Below are 20325 nucleotides of genomic sequence, written 5' to 3'. Positions count from 1 at the left end.
TTTCAACAAGTGGTTCCCTTTTCTGAAAACAAAACACTGGCTACATAGGAAAATAATGTTATTGTTTGCAAACAATCTTATAATTTCTTGGCAACTTCTGTTAACAAATTACTATCCCATTAAAGTGAAAGCTAAAACCATTATAAATTATTCCCTATCTTGTGCAGTTGATTCTGAGATCATTAAGTGGCTTGAATATTAATGAAGCTAGATAATGCAGTTGGTGAGACTACAGTAAGCAACCGATTGCTTACAGTATCCATCTCTGCTACTGACTCTGATATTTGGCCTTGAGAAAATCATTTCCTTACTTATCCTCCTTTCCGCATCTGTAAAATGGGCCTGTTGGATTTTTAAGTTCTGTTTTGCCTAGGCTGATCCGCCTGGCCACATTCCATCTTTTCTGCTCAAAACATCCCATGGCGTCTACAATCACCTTTGTCTCCTTAGCCCTACCTTCTGAAATCACATTCATTCTCCTACCAGATCCTCATCTCTCCTCCATTTGATCTTCTTCTGGGCACCAGTCCCACGGCTTGCACACACCACCCCTGCAACAATGCACCAACGTACAAGGAAAAAGAAACTGCATTCACAGACCCTCACTGAGATTTGTCACATTAAAGTGCATCTAAAACACAGATATGTAATTGGGGATGAGGTTAGTTTCTGTATTCTGACTTCCATTGGATTCCTTGGGACTGTAATAAATAGTCCATGAGAACAGTCCCTGAGGTAAGTGACCTGTCACTAGGCCTCCCTTGGGGGCAGGAGACCTGCAGTGTTAACTTGGCTCCACCTCCACTTTACCAATAGACTCAGCCCTATTTCTGGGCTCCTTTTTTCCTCAAGCTGCCTGGGGAGATTCAGCTTATCTCCACCTTTCCAGTGGCCTTGGAGAGTGGTGAAACTGGTTTTTCCTGAGGTTCTTTGAGGCACCTTTGACTTTGCTCTTGGTTCATTCCTTCCTCAGGACCTCCTTTAAAGTAGAGGTCGGGGTTATCTTGCTTTCCACTTAAACTCTCCATTTTCAGGTTTTTCTACCGAGGAAGGACCTGCAGGTCACAGTATAAAGAGTGGTACAGAAAAGAATGCAGGTTCTCATTCCCTAAGCAGTGGCCCATTGAATGGATGCTGGGGATTTATCCCCCTCTCTGTCTCCACATCCACAAAGTCCAATCCACAGAGATTGCACTTCAATCTGTTTATACCACTCTCTGCAGAGAGGGCTTTTACCACCTCCTTCAGCCACCCATCTCTGCACCCAGTACAGGAAATTAATATGTTTATCTGCCAGAATTTACCCAAGTAGCCCTTTTCTGAGGATAAGCAGCATTTAAAGAGAACTACTTATGGGAGGCGGGGGCGGGAAACCAATGGGTTTCTTGTATTTTCAAGCTGATAATGAAAGAAGGAAGCCAGAGATGAAAGTCATCTGCATATCCAAAATTTTATCCCATTTATCAAAATCTTCCTAGAATTTAGATTAGCATGAAAATCTGTTTTCTGAAAAGTTCAAGAATTATCTGCTTTGACATAAACCCTTCCTGCATTCAGAAAATGAATGTGTTGTAGCTTTAAGAAGGGCAACCCTACCCTTGTTCTCACACCAAATTGCACTCTACATTCGGAGCCCTTGAGCAACTGAGCTGAGGCAAGTAAGTGCCGAAGGTGCTGTGCAGCAGGCAACTCCTGGAGTCCTGCCAGGCAGACATGGCAGAGTACAGCCTTGCACACACATGCTCACCCACACTGAGGTCGTCACTGTTTGGTGTGACGGCTGTACCCACTGAGCAGCCAGGGACGATTTTTCCCTCCCTGGGACATGTGGCAATGTCTGAGACAATTTTTAGTTATCACAGCTGGTATGTGGGTGGGGTGGGGCACAGGGGGTTGTTATTAGTATCTAGTGGATAGAAGCCAAGAATGCTGCTATACTTTCTACAAAGCCCAAAACAGCCCTTGTTCAGCCCAAGATGTCGATTGTGCCGAGATTGAGAAATACTACCTTTAGAGTAACCAGTTTGAGAAAAGAGGCATTTCTCCTATGTATTTTCAGATCTACCATCTCCCAAGCTCCAATTCTGAATGCATTCATTTATTCTCTCATTCATTTATTCATTCATTCATTCTATATGCATATATTGAACTCCTACTACTGTATAACAAACCCTGTGTAGGTGCTGAATAAAGTGGCAAGAGGAAGTAGCCATGATCCTTGTCCTTAAAGAGAATGCAATCATGCAGGGAGAGAGATCAACATTAAGAGTATATACTTGACAGCAGACATTGTTCTAAGCACTTTGCTTATTCATTTAATTCTTACAATAGTCCTATGGGATAGGTACTATTATTATTCCTGGGTCATCAGTGAGATCATTGAGGCAATAGGTAGAGAGGTTAAGTAACTTGCACAAGATCACACAGACAACAGGTAGTGGAGACAGGATTCAGGCATAGGCCAGCAGGTTACAGAGCCCATCTATGCTTTTAACCAGCATGCCATGCTGCCTGTCATGTAAACAAACACACAGCTGGAATGGTAGTAAATTATTTCAAAAGGAGAAGAAACTGAAGCTTTGAATGGCTATTATAAAAGGAAGTATAATATAGTCAGGAGGCTCTGAAGAGAACTCCTTGAGAAAATGGCACTTGGGCTAAGATCTGAGGAGTTGACAACCGAGACAGAGAAGGGTCTTCCAGGCAGAGGGACAGTATGTGTATTTGTTTTCTGTTGTTGCTGTAACAAATCACCACATAGTGGCTTAAGACAACACACATTTATTCTCTTACAGTTCTATGGTTTAGACACGTGATGCAAGTCTCATTGAGCTACAATCAAGATGTTGGCAGAAGTGCATTCTTTCTGAAGGCTGTAGGAGGAATCTGTTTCCTTGCCTTTTCCAGCTTCTAGAGGCTGCCTGCATTCTTTGGCTCATGGCTCCTTTCCATCTTCAGAGCCAGCAATGTCTGATTGAGCCCATCTCTCATCAAATCATTCAACCTTTTATTCTGCTCCCTCTGCTACTCTTAAGGGCCCTTGTGATTACACTGAGCCCACCCAGATAATCCAGAATGATCTCTCTATGTTAAGGTTAGTTGATTAACAACCTTAATTCCATCTGCAACCTTACTTCCCCTTTGCCAGGCAATGAAACATATTCACAGGTTCTGGGGATTAAGGTGTGGACATCTTTGGGAGGTCATTATTCCGCCTATTACAAACAGCATGTCAAAAGCCTTGCAGAAGAAGAAAAGAGACAAGTATGAGAGGTGGCAGAAGGTCCACGTGGTTGAAACTGAGGAAAGGAAGGGAGAAGTGGACAGGAGTCTAGGCCACAGAGCCAGACATGATGGACCTTGGAAGCTACATTAGAAATGTGGTCTTCTTCCTGAGAACAAGGGTTAGCTCTGAAGCATGTTAACCAGGGCATTGGTGTGACTGGATTAACATTCTGACAACAGGTGGTAGAGGTATGTGTTTAACAAGGAGAGAGTAGAGGGAGAGGCCAGAGTGGGGCAGGTGGACCCGCTGGGGAGGGGAGGGGGTGCAGGTGGGAAGTGATGGCAGTCTAGAATGGAATTTAAGATGGAGAGAGACAGGAAGATGAAGATTTAAGAGGTGTTTCTGAGATGAAATCAGTAGAACTTAGGTTTGGGGGAGTAGGAAATGGAGAATGAGAGAGAGGGAGAAGTCAGGGAGGCTCCTGGGCTTGGGTTACCAGTGGTGCCACAGAGAATGAGAACAATTGAGGAGGAGCTCATGGAGGTGGGGGAAAATTGGCTTTGAATGCATTAAATTTGAAGTGCCCAAAAGGAAATGCCAGCTAGGCTGGTGGATTGGTGAGTCAAGAGCCCAGAGGAAAGGCCTTATTTATGGTTGCTACAGTGACTGTTGGATAATTCCAACTCCATGTCCTGCTGGCATCTCAAAACCAATATATCTCAGCCAAATCTGTTACCTTCCCCCAAACCAACTTTGACACCTGCATCCTTTTCCCTTTTAAGGCACCATCCTACAAGGTCAGAAGTCTTATCTGACTTATCTTACCAGGCGCTGTACAGGGCAGCAATGTGTCTGGACTCTTGTAAGAGAATAATAAACATGGTAGAATAAATAACTGATTAAACCAATGAATTAATCAATTACCTCTAGGTCTCTTTCTCTGGGTCCCTCTGCCCTACTCCCTGAATCACACTCTCTTACTCTGTTTCTTTTGGGCAAAAAGTCAGGTCTGTTTAGTTTACAAAGACCTGGGGTCAAATTGTGTTTTGACCCTAGCACCTGTAGCCACAGGACCTTTGACCTTAAAACTGCAAAGGGCTCTGTTTCTTTAAGCAGCTCAGCCAGACACTCAGAGAGAAACTTAACAAAACTGACAATCATTGCTGGATTTTATTATCTGTTTGGGTGTCTAAAATCAGAGTTATTTCCCGTAAGAGATATGTTTCATAAAGCATTGCTATAAACTGATTCACTTAAACATAAAATTGTAGCTTTTTCAATCAGATAAATATATTTCCATGTAGATATTATTTTGTGAATTCATGTTCTTTGTCCTTTAAAGTTTCCAGGAACTCTACACTCATTCACCACACAGCACTGCAGTAGAGAGAGAAACAACTGCTCACAAAGGAATGGTCCACTGGGTTAGAGCCTCCCTGAGCTTAAACCTTAATTAATCTATCACTCAGAAGAGCATCCATTAAGCTCTGCTGTATTCAGCACTGTAAAACAAAAAGAATTACAGACATGGTGCTTTAAAAGCTTGTGGGCTGAGACTACTTTCTGTCTTTCGCTTTTGCACCATACTTGTTAGATGTTTAAACAAGAAATTGAACAAAAACACAGCAAAATGTTAAAAAGAGTTCTGGAGTTCTCTTTAGATCGAATGTTAGCTCATTCTATCACAACAAAACTGTAGTCAGATAATTTTCCTTTTCTTCATTCACCAAATGAACTTTATTGAATACCTATTATTTGCCAAGCAGAGGGAACACAGCTAGGAAGAGTCTGCTCCAGTTCCCCATGGGACTCACATTCTAAAAGGAGGAGACAATCAGTCAGCACTAGAGAAACAGAAAAATACTAAGTCTTCACGATTGCAATAGGACTGTGTGAAATGAAGAAGTACTGTAGGCTCGACTTTTAGGAAATGCCTGTCACCATAGTTAATATTTAAGCTAAAATATGAATAATAGGAAAAAAGCGGGGGCATAATACAAAAATCCAGGGGAAGCATCCCAAATATTTCTTTACTAAAAACTACATAAAACAGGGACTGAGCCCTGTTTAACATTACAGTCACTGGAGTTACTACACAGAGTGTTAGCTCTGGGTACTCAAAAAGGAGCAGGTATTTACGGTCTTTAAAATATAGATAATCACCTCCAGGACCTACCTAACCTCTTGACACTTTGCAAGGCTCCCTAAACCAGTACCATAATCACTACAAAGCTGTGCTTAGAGGCATTGAGCCAGCAGATCCAGCCCTTACCCCCATATCTGGGCACAAAGACTCTTTTTTTTAGGCTAGAAATTTTCTAACCTTGACTCCTTCTTTCTAACATTTTTCATTTCCCATTTCTCTTTTACTGGGTTCAAGGTTTTGCCCAGTTTCCAGGTGGGTCCTGCTTTGGCACGTTAGGAGTAACTGCAGAAAAACCCCTCCCTTCACTTCTGAACCACAGTAAAGGAAATGCTTGGGCTAGAAAAAACAGGAACCACTTCACCTCTCTCCCTGCTCCCCAAAATACTCCTCGTAGCAGACTTGGAGCACAGATTCCCTCAGTCTTCTCTTCTAGGACATCACATCCTCCACCATAGGAAATTCCTTCTCATGACCAGTTCCTCCAGCTACAACTTTATTCCATGTATGGAGCTGGTTCTTGCTGCTAAAACCAGTGGCTGACTCTTCACAGACTCAACACAGCTAAGGAAAAAATTGGTGAACTTGAAGATGGGTCAATGGAAATTAAACAAACTGAGGCACAAAGGCAAAAAAAAAAAAAAAAAAAAGGTAGAAAACATAACGAAGTGAAATAAAAACAGAATATAGCATCCAAGAGCTGTGGGATGATAAAAGTTAATGGCTGGACATGCAGTCATCACATAAACTGGAAGGGTACTAGGGTTATTAGTTCAACCTGTCCCCACCTAACCCCTAGTTATACAGCATTAACTTCAAAGTCACCCTGAAAGTCAACTCCCAACCTTAATTTCTCAGTCATCTTCCTTGGCTAGCATATTCTAATATTCTAATATAGAGATGGTCTTAGCAGTGATGAAAATGATGTTCTCATGGCATAGTTTGGGGGTCATTAAAATAGGATTGCCAGATAAAATGCAGAACATCCAGTTCAATTTGAATTTCAGATTTTTAATCTAAAGCATGTCTTATGCAGTATTTGGGACATACTTATACTAAGAAAGTATTCATTGATTACCTGAAATTCTAATTGAATGGGGCACCCATATTTTCATTTGCTAAATCTGCTAACTCTACATTAAAAGTTACCATGCAATCCACTCAAAAGTCTCTCCTTTTTGACCATCCACATTACCTCCCCCTAATAAAACCATGGATTGGTTTATCAGGTCTACCAGGCATTAACCTAAGCCGTAGGCGCTTGGTGAAGCACGGGGCATACCATGGAAGAGTGGCAGGAGAAAACCTGCCACAGAGGAGAAAAGCTCTGAGTCCAGAATCAGAACATCCTGTCCTAGAACCAGCTCTGCCTCTTACAAATTGGGCACCTCACTGAACTTCTGTGTCTCACCTTCCCAGCACATAAAATGCCAATTACAGTCCCACTTAGTCCGCTCTCCCAAGCTCTCAGGTGATCCTCAGCACAGCTCTCCACGGAAACATAATTTGAAAACCATATAGGAAGACACGCCCATCTGGCAGTGGTATTATTGTTCCTTGTGGGAAGAAGTGAGAAAAAGACCAAGCCGCCAGGTAGAGGGTTCTGGATACAGGAAGGAAAGGCCTCAGACGCTCTTTGCCTGTCTATCTTGCCCCTCACTGCCATTAGCAACACCTGCTGTCATCAGACCTGCCCACTTCTACCCCGACAAATTGTATTTCAAACCATTATTGGTCAATAGCCTTTATTTTTGGACTTTGCCATCATGAGCACCCCAGGCGCCACCAGGCTCTGTGATGTCAGTGTGGCTGAGCTTGGCCTGGTCAATTCTCAAAGGGGAAACTGCCAAGGGGACTGTGGGAGGGCTCAGTGATACGAGACCCTGTCCTCTGAGCCAACTCTGATGACAGCCAGGTGAAGTAAGCCTCCGTTAGGGACACCATTCACCTGCTGGCTTCTGGCCTCTCTCTGGCGATGATCAGTACCCAGCAAACTGGCTCGGGCATGAGTAACAAGACAGGTTTATTTCACGTGGCTCCTGGCGAGGGAGCAGTGGCCTGGATTCCATACATCAATAAGAGGACAGACAGCAAGCTGGCACTGGCCTGGAATTAGTACTCCCAACCTGGTTCTCCAGGGATGCTCTGCCATCTCTTGAGACTCCAGACTCTGAATCCAAGGCTCAACTGCCCCATTTTAGATGCCTCATGAGCCTAAATGACCTGCCTGCAAGGCCAGATCCACCCCTCCCCTGCTGTCTCTCCCTCGCCAACATCCACGGCAGTCTCCACGTTCAGGAGAAAGAAGCCTTAGGTATTTCCTCTGAATCTGAAAAAGAGAATTTGCATGAGCAGCGGCAAGCTCCCCTGGGCTCAGGGGCTCTTTAGTTATAAGAGGGAACGTGTTGTAGTTACAGTTAGAGAGGCTTGAACTAGACAACAGGAATTTGTACACTGCCACTGCAGCATGAGGACACAGATTGGAGATAGTGGGACATGTTACCAAAGGAGGTTACAGACAGCCCTACTCTCATGTTTTCTGATCCAGAGACAAGGGACTGTGGCAGGCCCAGAAAGGAAACTCCAGAGACAGAAAAATTGTGATTCTTTGCACTATGAAATAAGCTAGAGCACAACTGAATGTCTGCTTGGAACACGCGACATCCACAGGAACATCTTTAAACACAGAAGGTCTTCTCAACGCATATCTCTGGTGATAGGACAACAGGGGGCTCAAGTTTCTCCAGCCAGTAGCAGGTGAGTTGCACCCAGGCTTGTCAATTTCATGCACACCTGACCCAGTGGATCATGCTGCCCTCCAAACCTCCCTTAGCTTCCATGTTGACCCTGGGCACTACAGGTCTAGGAATGTGCACAAGAATTAGACAGCTGCATGCTCTTACACACATGGAGCCCATCAATGGCTGTTCAAAAGTTCAGTCAAGGAAGGAGAAGCTAAGAGGGGCCCCTGGGGAAAGTGTAGAAGGTCCCACTGGGAAGCTGCCTCTTGGGCTCCTTTCGGAGCAGGAGCACCTATCTGGCCTGAGGCCTGTCCCTACTGGCTCTCTCTGAAATGGCTTCTCTCTGTCCCTCCAGACCAGATCTGGTTTCAAAAGACTTGGAACTCTCCAAGCCCTTGCCTGCTGTGAACTGATTTATTTGGATCCATCTGTCAGAGCGTGACTGAAGAGTGTCCAGCCAGCTAGGAGCCCAGCTGCAGCAGATGTTGTCTTGGAATGCCCTGCGAGGTGAGGCTCATATGGATTTTACCCGCCCGTTCCACTTGTTCTCTTTTTGCCCTCCTGGGAAAGACTTGGAAAGGGGTTGAGAACATCTGCATGACCCATGAGAACCAGGAAAGTGAACAGGGCATCTTGGGGGCCACAGAGCAGTAAGGAGGCAGGCGTGCTGGTGCAGCAAATGGCGGGGCCCCTGGCTCTAGCCTGTGACTGCACACATAAAATAAATGTTGCTGATACAAGGGTACGTACCATTTATTAATAATAAAATAAGCAACACTCTCTATTATAAGTTCCATATGACCAATGGATTCTCACAGAATGTTTTTGTGAATTTTTGCCAAACTCTTGTGTCTATGGTGAGTTTATCATTGCAGTTCAACTATGATTTGACAAAGGGCTGTGTTTGGCAACAGCTTGTGAAACTCTAGAAAATTTAAAAATTGGAGTAGGAGCTCTTGGGACCCAGTAGAAGCTGGGTCCCATATCCCACTGAGGCGATCTCTCAAGTGGGCACACGAGGGTAGGGGCTGTCCCTGTCTATCTGTGCCTGCAGCACTCATCACCAACCAACCCAGGCAGCCAATCACAGTTCAGCATTCAAGCTGTTCCCTGAATTGGACCTGCTCGCCTTAAATCACCCAAAGAAGAAAGCCAAGCAAGCAGGATCTGATAAAGTAGGAGCAGGTGTCCACAGGGAGCAGGGCCAGGGACTGATGGTGGCAGGTGGTGGGTAGCCAATAAGACTCCATAGACTGAGTGGTTCAGAGTTTGGAGAGAAGCAGCAGGCATGGAATGGGGAGAGCAGGAGCCAGGGAGGGCATTCCTGGTGAGAGGGATGGCATGAGGAAAGGCACGGGACAAAGGGCTGCCTTTTCCGGCACGCAGATCACTCTTAGATACCGTCACTAAACAAATGTTTATTGTCCACTGTGTGCGAAGCACGGTTCTAAATTAAACAAAGTCTCTGCTCTGATGGAGATTACATTCTACCAGGGAAGAGACCCAATATACAGCAAACAAGAACCCTCCATGGTGGAGGATGCTATGAGCCAACAGCTTTTATTTCAATATAAGGAAGAACTTGATGGGGAGCCTAATCCCCAGGGATGTTAAACAGGTGCTTCTCAAAGAAAAGTCAAGTATGGCTAAGCGAAGAAAACAGGTACCTTTCATGCACAGCTTCTCAAGGCCCCGGTGCTCGTGGCCGTCGGGAGTCATCAGCAGGAGCTGATGGGCTGTAGTGCTTGTCAAACTTGCTTTATGGATGGAAGAAAACAAAAACATGAGTTGGGCTCCTAGGTGGAGAGCCAGAATATCTGACATCCTGGGTAGCCAGCGTGGGGATGTTAGAGCAGGTAGTCAGGCAGACATGAGCAGGGCTGGAGAGGGCTCCCTCCCACCAGCAATGTCTGGTGACCATCAGATGATGGTCAGGCAGTTGCTACACTGTCTCTCTAAAATAATAACTGGTCACAGCTGGTGCCAGGGAAAGGCAGTCTCCCAATAGATAGAAAACACCTGAAGCTGGTGATCAGCAGCAGCTTCCTGAAAAGATCTCAGGAGCTGGGCAAGTGGGCCCATGCATGGGCTCTCAGAGGCAAAATGGCCAAGTTTAACTGATCTATGACCTTCCTCTAAGAACACTTGACTGGTAAGGGAAAAATGCCTCAAATGAGCATGTACACAACTTCAGTAAACTCACTGCACTTGCGGCCCCTCCTAAGTGCTGGCAGGCCACTGTGCATCCTAACAGCCCACCTCAAGGGAAGAATCAGGGGAGAAGAAGTGTAAACTCTGGAACCTTCCAAGGTTTAAAACCCCAAGTCAAGAACAGAATAGTGCACTTCAACCTCTCAAATTGCTTGCCTGGCCCTCTAGCAAGTATACTTTACTTCCTTTCATTCCTGCTCCAAAACTTTTTAATAAACTTTCACTCCTGTTCTAAAACTTGCCTCAGTCTCTCCCTCTGCCTAATGCCCCTCAGTCGAGTTCCTCTGGAAAGGCAAGAATCGACTTGCTCTAAACTGGTATGAATTCACCACTGCTCACAAGAATATTACTTCAATGTCTGAGCTCCTGAGACCTGAATAGGGGAAATCAGAGGAGGGGAAAGGCTGATCCAGAAACGTTGCTACTCCTGTCAGCCCAGCTGCTGCTTCTCTGCATTGTCCACAACCCCCAAGTCCCTAAGAGAAATTAATCCCCCAGTGGCACTTGGACGGGGTAAGAGCCCCCACCTGGGTCTTTCTTGTCACAAGGGCCAAGCCCCGTGCTGTGGAGCGATAGCCCAGGCTTGGCAAACAAGTAGGCCCTGGACAACTTGTTTCTGGCCAGACTCCTGTGAGAGCAGTTGGAGCCTCCAGAGAGCTCACAATGAGACACAGCTCCTGGACTCCAGATGAACTAAGAACTGACAGATTAATTAGGCTTCTCCAGGGACTTCTAAACTGTCCCATTGGGCCACCAGAGATCCTCCAAGGTGCCTTGGGAGGTACTGAGAAAGATGACAAGCAGCTGAGGGATAGGGCTTCAGCAACTCCTGGCCTCAGCACGGAAGATCCCTCTGCTCTCTACTGACGCTCTGCACAGAAAGGTTCATCTGATCGATAAGAAAAACATATTTGCAACACATGGAGGGCTCCAGCCTTTGCCTCTGGCCCCTCCAGACATACAGCCATCTCCTAAACTACTCTCACTTCATAATAGTCCTCTGACTTCTCCATGAACTTGGCAGTTGCCAGATACTCTTCACACACTCAGGTCTGCCTGTCTCCCAGTTCTGGAGAAGGGAGGCAGATGAAGGAGAAAACTCAGACCCAGCGAGGAGAGGGAACCACAGCTGGTAGCAGAGCAGGGGTGGCCCAGGACAAGCACTGTGTCAGCGGCTACACAATCTGAACGTCCTCTCTGACAGCCCCTGCCACCCCTTGCTCCCAGCCCACAATTCCACCTCACATCAGAGCCGCTGCCCAAGAGCTCATGAAAACCCCTCTGTGCTTTTTGGCCCTGCGGTTTAGTTCCACACACAGCACACTACCAGTTTTCGAGCCAGCCCCGAATGACAGTCATTTTCCCCAGGATTAAAAATCCCTTTAACTGATCCTTCATGCCACACAGGCTGAGCCTGGGAAAAACATCCGGGAGGCACATCTGGTCCACCAGCCGACCTCCCTCACAGATGGGCCTTGATGGGCATGAGCCCTGGTTCCTGCTACACCACCAGGAATGTGGCTTTGGGTCCCAGCCCCAGCCAAGAAGCTTACTCCACTGAGTAATCCTAGTGCCTGGAGAAAGTCAGCAAACCTCTGTGAGCCCGTTTCTGCTTCTTGGCAATGTGGGGAAAACACACCCTATTAACTCACTTCACCATCCATTATAGCAAGCAAGGCAGTGGCTAAAAGGCAGTCAGAATCCTTAGTGAAGGCAGAGCATCTGCAGTAATTCCAAGTGTCTGTTCTCTTGCAAGATTGTTGAGAGGTGCAAATGCATATTGTTAAGTGTGGGGGCAGGCTCACATAGTTTCAGTTCAATTCCTCTTGCTTTCCTTCAGCAGCCACCCAAAAGACAGCCTGATCTTGACAGAGGCTTTGACCATGGTGATTTTCACAGAAGCCCTAGATAGTCACCCCTTATCTGTCTTGGGAATAAAGTTGCTGAGGGTTGATTAGCAAAGTAGGGAAAGTGCAACCGAGGCCTGGCATTTTCTAGAGGAGAGATGGCAGTGGCGACAGGGCCCATGGGGTGGGGAAGGGGGTCAGCCGTGTGAGTGGCTCCATTCCTATTAGTGGCACCACCAGCAGACCTCCCTGGAGCCAGCCAGTCCGGCCAGACTGATTAGGCCAATTCACTCTTTATCTGGGACAAGCAGATAAGGTTGTGGCCCAAGAGGGGTGGCTATGGGATGTGCCCAGCTGGAAGGAGACCCAAGAACACTGTAGCTGATGGAGAGGGAAGGGAAGAACAGGAAGAGTTCTCTCAGGAGCCTCCTTCGTGGATTTCAAATGATCTCCAGTCAAGATGGCACTAAGCCTCCTAACATGCCCCACCTGAATACCTGAGGCTGGCAGTTCTCCAACTCTAGAGAGCATCAGAATCACCTGGGGGGCTCCTAAAACACAGGTGGCAGGCCCCCACCCCGGGTCCTGCTTTAGCAGGTCAGGCAGGGACTAAGAATTTGTATGTCTAACAAATTTCCTGGTCATGTTGATGCTACCGGTTCAAGCACCACACTTGGAGAACTGCTGCCATAGGCCCTTGACGAAACCTACCTGTCCAGCCCCTCCCCAGCCTCATCCTTAGGCTATTCCTCAAATCCATCTCCCTCATTGCTCCTGAGACCCTACTTCCAAGAAAGCCCCTAATGAGGAGGGATGGCCACCTCTTTCCCCACAGTCTAGGGTCGTATAGGCACTGAGGTATGGGACCCTCCTGGGCTCCACTTCCCTCATTTTAGGGTGGACTAAGCAATATTTCTTTTTCTTTTTTTTTTTTAAGATGGAGTCTCACTCTGTCACCCACGCTGGAGTTCAGTGGTACAATCTCAACTCACTGCAATCTCCGCCTCCCGTATTCAAGCGATTCTCCTGCTTCAGCCTCTTGAGTAGCTGGGATTACAGGCGTGCGCCACCACACTTGGCTGATTTTTGCATTTTTAGTAGAGATAGGGTTTCACCATGTTGGCTAGTCTGGTCTCGAACTTCTGGCCTCAAATAATCCACCCACCTCAGTCTCCCAAAGTGCTGGGATTACAGGCGTGAGCCACCGCACCCACCCTAAGCAGTTTTTCAACAAGCCCCTTTCCACACTGAAGTTCCCTGAATCCATGGAAGGGAAAAGAACACCAAGCTTTAACTGGGAACCTAGCTGGGGCCGGCTCTGTTCTTCCCATTCATCTGGACACCGGATTACACAGATGACTTCATTTTGAGCATCCACTCATATCTAAACCCCTAAATACATGTCTGAAGAGTTTTTCAGTTGTCAACTTTCCCTCATTTTCCTCCTGTCTGCTTTCTTCTCTTTGCCTCTTCCCCAGACTTAATATTTAAGCAGAATTTTATTTCTGCAGATGTTTGATCCATTTTTTTCATACCTCAGCTGGCCACCTTTCGCCTGGGACACTCTGGTGCCCTCCCAGAATAGAATCTTGTCCACAACCATCTCCCTGACAGGCTTCCAGATGCTGCCCTGGCCAGAATCAGTCACCCAGGCTGCACCGGAAGCCACCTGTTGCCTGGTCCCAGCCTTGGCCTAAATCATAGTGGGGAGCCCTGGCAAGAAGCTCAGTGCCTGCCCTCTGAATTGCTAGCAAGATCTCTGGTACCCACACCAAGGCCTTGTAAAACTCCACAAATTTTTGTGAAAAAGAAGTGTCCCTGCAGGCAGAAGGCCTACACTGCATCACTATTTCTGCTGTCAAATGACAGCTTCAGGGTCCCACAAGTGAGAGAGGGGCAGACCGCTGCCTGGGCTAGAATTCTGTGGGTCTTGGGTCTCTACACAGAAGTTGCTCAGTCAGAAACCCCCTCTGTCCTCCAGGTGTCCTGCCAGACACATATGCTTTCTCCCACCTGACTGTCACCAATAAATCATGGAGCTGGCCAAAGGCAGGTTCTCCTAACATTGCAGGTGAGAAAAGCTGAGATCCCCAGAGCAAAAACAACATGCCCAACGTTGCGCAGATAAATTCTTGGTGGAGTGGGAAAAGGGTCAGGGTCCCCCAGACTTGAACGGCTCACTTTGCTTTGACACAATTTGGCCCTGGGTGCTGTTGCCTGACTCAGATCTGACTGCATGTGCCAGGGCCAGGGCATGTGCCAGGGCCAGCCTGCCCTGGCCGGTCTCTACTCTGTAACCGGACACAACCATGAAGGACATCAAGAAGGGGGCAAGGGAGCAGAAAAGATATACAAAGGGATTTGAGCGGATTTGGTTACAAAGTTGCACCAGCCATTTCCTGGAATCTAATGGGAGCGAGTTCTGAGAACTTGAAGGGGTGGGGAAGTAGAGGGGGGAGGGAAAAAAAAAGGCAGATGACTGGCTTGCGGGGTGTGCAGTGGGGAGGAGAGATGGGCCCTGCTCTTGTGGCCAACAGCCAGGCAGGCCAGGCTCCTGGAGGCAGGAAGGGGCCTGAGAAGTATCTTTCCCCAGCCCTCAAATGATTTCTGCAGCCTATGGAAAGCCCCCAGGCCTTCCAATAAAGCTCCTTCTAAGCCTTCTTCCCAAAGCCCACTCTGGGCCTGGACAGCCTGGAGGGTTGATGTGCTTCTCCAGGGCTGGTAAGGACAAAAGGGAGCAAAGGTTCCTGGTCCACCCGGGATGCCTTTGCCCCTGGAGACAGGGAACCAAGGCCCTCTGGTGCTGTTCTTGTCTTCTAGGCCTTCCTGCCCCTTTCCTCTTGCCTCCTCAACCCTCTCCTCTCTTCCTGCTCTCCCTCTGCTTCCGCCTTCACATTCTTCTTATTTCTGTAGAACTTCTCCACCTCCACCTTCCTCTACCCCTTTGGTACTTCCACATTCCATAATGCCCAGTTGAGGACAGAGGCAGAACCTCATCCTGAACCCCTGCCCACGCTGAGCAAGTGGGGTTTGGAGATAAGAGTCACAATGGGGACTTCACTTCTCACGAGTGATTCAGCAGCCTCCTGCATACTTGCTCTCACTCTCTCTAAGCCTCATTCCTGCCAGGAGGGCCATGTCTGCCAGGCCCAATCACCAACGTGGGGAAACCAGCAATCCCCTATTTTTCCAGAAAGTCCCCCCATCATCACACACTTTATTTGCCCTCTTCCTTTCCTTTCCCCTTTACCCACAGGACCAAGGAAAGATGGAGATCGCTCACCTGTTCCTACCTCTATGATAGCTGCCTACATTGGCATGAAAAACACCAAATCATAAGGCAAGACAAGGAAGCTTCACCCACTAAACCACAGGCCCCTTGAGGGAAGGACCTGTGCCTTTTAATGTTGTGCAACAAAGCCACTGTGACTTTGTGGCTGAATATATTTATTACTTTTATTTGGAGCTGCACCAATTTTTTTGGCTTTTAAGGCCAATGTATTACTTCTGTTATTTAAATGTTGAGAGAGACATACTGAGGCATGAATTAGCAGCTCTTGCATACTTGGATACTCCGAACCCAACATATTTTCAATTGAGACCATCCTGGAAAATCTGTTATGTAAAGGAGATGATGCATACTATCCCCAGCTGGGTCTGGGAGAGATATGGAGTAGGCATTCAAACAAGGTGTGTCCAATTGCTTAGTTGTTTCACTAAAGAAATCAAGATGGCATGGGTGGAAAGCCAAAGGGGATGGAAAGCCAAATGTCATGACCAGCACTGTCTGCAGATCACCCATCAACACTCCTCCTACTGTCTGACATCCTATTATCAATTGCAGATTTTGCTAAAAATTAAACCAAGTCAGATGTCTCTTCTCAAAGTAGCCCACAGACAGGGTGCCATCTCAGGATCATCTAAAGCTAGTGCGGGAAAGGCGAGTCCCTTTCTTTAGCAAACAAGTCTTTTTGTCACAACCCTGACTTATTCCTGGGGCCTGCTGGGTGGTGTACACAGTGACTGAGTCATATATATAGTATGACCTTTGAGGGCGATATCATGATAAGATGCCCACACAGAAGCAAAGCCAAGTTCCTTGGCCTTGTGTATGAGGCTCCCTGCTTGTGGCTAGTTTTCCAGACTGAAAAGCCCTGTTTATCTTTCCCACTCAACCTCCTCTGAGAAACTTTCTGATTCTCCTTAACTTTATTGGCATTTCCCTTCCTGGAACTCCCAAAGCACCATCCCTGAATCACCCATCTGGCCCTTACAGCCTGTCGGCATGATAAGTTGGCTTTTTTTATGTCCACATAGCTGAAACCACCATCTCTGTGCAGATCTCCCAGGAGGTTCTTTGCACACTTCTCCAGTTTTTTTGTGCCTTCTCTTCCCAAGTGACCCCTATGGGTGACTCCTCTTTGGAGGGCCACCTTTGGCCTACTAGAGCCACTTCACTTGCATACAAGCAGAGAACCTGATATGCCCAGGAACCTATGACCTCATGGGGTAACCCCTTGTTCCAGGGCATATATCAGTCAGGATCTAGTCTCAGACAACAAATCACACCAGTTATTTTAACAGAGAGAATTTAATATAAAGAATTATTAATAGTATTAGGAACAGAAAAGGCTAAAGGGGATATTATTAAGGTATCGAAGAGGTAGCAATTATAAGCAGCTAATATCTTTAGTCTAGGGGAACACAAGGGAGCATTAGAATTATAAAACTTAAAAGCTTGAAGGGAGACACTCACAGAGCTGATCTGCACCCCTTAGAAAAGGAGCTGCTTCTCTGCTGGGGCTGAAGGGGAGGGCTCACCATGCTGGGACCCAAACCCCTGAGCCAGATGATGGCCGATGGTGTTTCTGTGGGAGAACAATGGACCTAGTTCTACAAGTGTTGACAAAACTGCAAACTGGTGTCCCTGGCTGCTACTGGAAGGAACTGTCACTGCCAGGGTGAGAAATCATTGCTATGTGATACTGATAGGAGCGGAAAGCATGACGAGGAACAGAAAGCAAACAGGAAGGAGCACTGGCCAGGCCAAACTAGAGGCTGCCTTACAGAGATGGGATTAAATTTATTCACCTACAGAAACACTAGAACCATATTACTGCCATGTATATAAATTTCAGGGACAGTTTGAAATTAACAGAGGGCAAAGCCAAAACTGAAAGAGATCTACTTTGATTCAACTTGCTCATACTCTGATGCCCATACTCAGGAATGGAACTGTTCTCTTTCCTATATGGGTTAGTTTATTCTGGGAAACAGTAAAGAAGATGCCTACTTAAGTCACTTAACCAACTAGGACCTTGACTATGGAAACCACACACCATCCCAAATAGAGAGGATCTCAGGGACTGGCTATTACAACCTTCCCCTCTCCTCCCACCCACTAGCAGACATTAACAGATGAGGAAACGAAATCACAGAGGGACCAAGTGATCAAAAAGTGGCCAGGACTAGCCCTGGAACTGGAGTCATTCTTTTGTTCAACAAGTATTTATTGATCATTTATTGTTCTCGCCATGGGTTTAGGTTCTTGGAAAATATCAGTGAATAAAACTCCCAGGAAATCGGGAAAACTAAAATATAAGCCATACTGTGGCAAAGAGATTTTGTCTGTATCTCTTCTTCCTAAGGTGCTCTCTCTTTATTACTTTAGGAGGGCTTCGTTTTTCACTTATTTTATCTGCAGACCTCATCATGAAACAAAACACTTTCAGCGAGTTGTTGTGCTTAAAAGGAGAAGCTTGGAGAGGCAACAGAATACAGTGCAATGAACACTGCATTTTGCCCCCATGTTCCACTGGCCTCCATAGTTCTGAAAAGTCTAGGACCATACCAATTTCAAACATCCTGCTCTTGTGATAGTACGTACTGAGAACCTTGTTTCTGGATAGTTGGGTATATATGTTCATGTTCACATTCTTCTTGGAAAGAGACTGGTGCCAGAGACTGGTGCCAGGCACAACAGCTCCCCCAGGTGCTCTGGAGGAATGGCCTGTGTTAGACAGTGGTGGGGATCAACTGGTTTGGAAATTAGTTCACCTCTTCCATGAAAACAACACCCTTTTTTTTTTTTTTTTTTTTTTTTGCTTTAAGTTCTGAGATGCACGTGCAGAACCTGCAGGTTTGTTACATAGGTATACATGTGCATAATGGTTTGCTGCACCCATCAACCTGTCATCTAGGTTTCAAGCCCCACATGCCTTAGGTATTTGTCCTAATGATCTCCCTCTCTTTGCTCCCCACCCCCCAACTGATCCCAGTGTGTGATGTTCCCCACTCTGTGTCCATGTGTTCTCATTGGAAAACAACAAACTTTTAAGAGATCTTATGGGAAACCTCAGAGATAATGGAGGAGCCAGGGTTTCTTTAGGGGGATTGAAAATTCTTACGTTCTATTTTTCACATTTCCAATGATACCAGGCCCATTTATTGTTGATGATAGACATGAAGGTGCTTTGAGCCTATAAAATAAGAAAAGCAAAGAGAAGCAAAGGGAGACAGATAAGGCATTGGAAAATATAGATGTGGCTGCATTTCACCCTTCACCTGAGTTTGAATCAAGAAGCATGGCTTGTGCTCACCGATCCAGGGGATGAATTGAAATTTTGTTTATTCTGGTCTTTGTTTTTCCCTCTTCCTCTTGATCTCCATTTTTTAATCTTTTCCTCTGATTTTCTAGTTTAACTTCTGGGAAACAAAAGGGACAAAGGGAAACTGGGCTCCAATTCTATCAATCAACTGTCAGAACTTCTACAAGGTGCTTGGTCATGTAAATTAAAATTTCAAGAGTTCTAATATGTATCTGGGTTATCATTTCCCACATAATCTTAGAAATTTGAACATGGAACACCTGGTAACCCATTTAGTACATGGATACACAGAAAATAAGGGTGTAATGATGGGAAGGTAAATTCAGAACCTTTGAAAACTCTATTAAATATCTCAAAATGGAATTATCTTTGAAGAATCTATTTTATGTGTTTTGTATATGCTTATTTCAGCTGATACTATAAAGAAGCACTTTTAGAATCCAGGGAAGACAAGGAACCCAGAATGAATGTCCTTCATACATTTTCTTTTCCTCTGATTTTCTAGTGCTCTAACCTACATAGAATAGAATAGTGCTCTAACCTACCCCAAATAAATAGAGGCCTCCACTGTGCTAAAAGTCCTCTGAGCAATAAGAGTTTACAACCTCTCTTAGTCACCCATGCCAGGTCATTGCCAAAGTTCACCTTTAATGCTCTCTCACACTGCTGATGGGACTACAGGTCAATGAAACCTCTCTGAAAAGCAATTTAGAAAACACATAACCCATTTGACCCTATAAATCCACTTTCATAAGCTGTATCCTAAGAAAATATAAAAAATACAGACAATACTGAACAAAGATGTAAATTTTTGTATACATTTTAATAAAAATAATTAGAACTGCAGTAAATATAAGATGTTGGTTCATAGATTGTATAAAACAAAATGATAGAATATTATGTAGTCATACACATACATACAACAATGTTAGCATGATGCATTTTCTGTCTCCATTTTGGCTGAGGCCCTAAAAAAGCAGAGAATAATATATCAGGGAGCAAGTATTCCTACCTATCAAAGGTGCTAGGCAGCCCAAGGGGCAGTTAACATTCCCAGAGGAAACCTTCAACTAGGAGAGGATGGAAATCCATTACGTGTCCCAGCCTCCCCGCATCTGGAGGGATAATTCCAAGGTGCATTCCACAGTTTCTCAGAGGGTCTCCAGCAGGATTGAACCCCAGTTGCTGATGACAATACTCAGCTCAGTAATATATTCTTTATTCTCTTCCTTCCCTGTCCCACGTGGCCTGTCCCCTCCCTTCCGCTTCCTATAATCTACCTCCCATTACAAAGCCTGGACTCAAGTTCTTATCTCAGGTTATATTGGAAGGTGAGATAAAATTAAGTTGCCCCCAAAACATACCAATAATATCAAATACTCAGCAAGGGAATTATGGATTTTGAATACCAAAAACTCAGGAAGGGAATTATGTACAAAGAGCTCATTTCATCCCCCACCCAAAGCAGGAAAACACAAAATGAGAATGTGGCTCTCTGCTTCAAAGAGGGGAGGGGAAATATATTGAGAATATACACAAATGAATAATC

The sequence above is a fragment of the Theropithecus gelada genome, chromosome 12 (genome assembly GCF_003255815.1).
Source record: "Theropithecus gelada isolate Dixy chromosome 12, Tgel_1.0, whole genome shotgun sequence".
NCBI classification, from domain to species: Eukaryota; Metazoa; Chordata; class Mammalia; order Primates; family Cercopithecidae; genus Theropithecus; species Theropithecus gelada.
The sequence above is the reverse complement of the archived record's forward strand: the minus strand, read 5'-3'. Positions refer to the sequence as shown.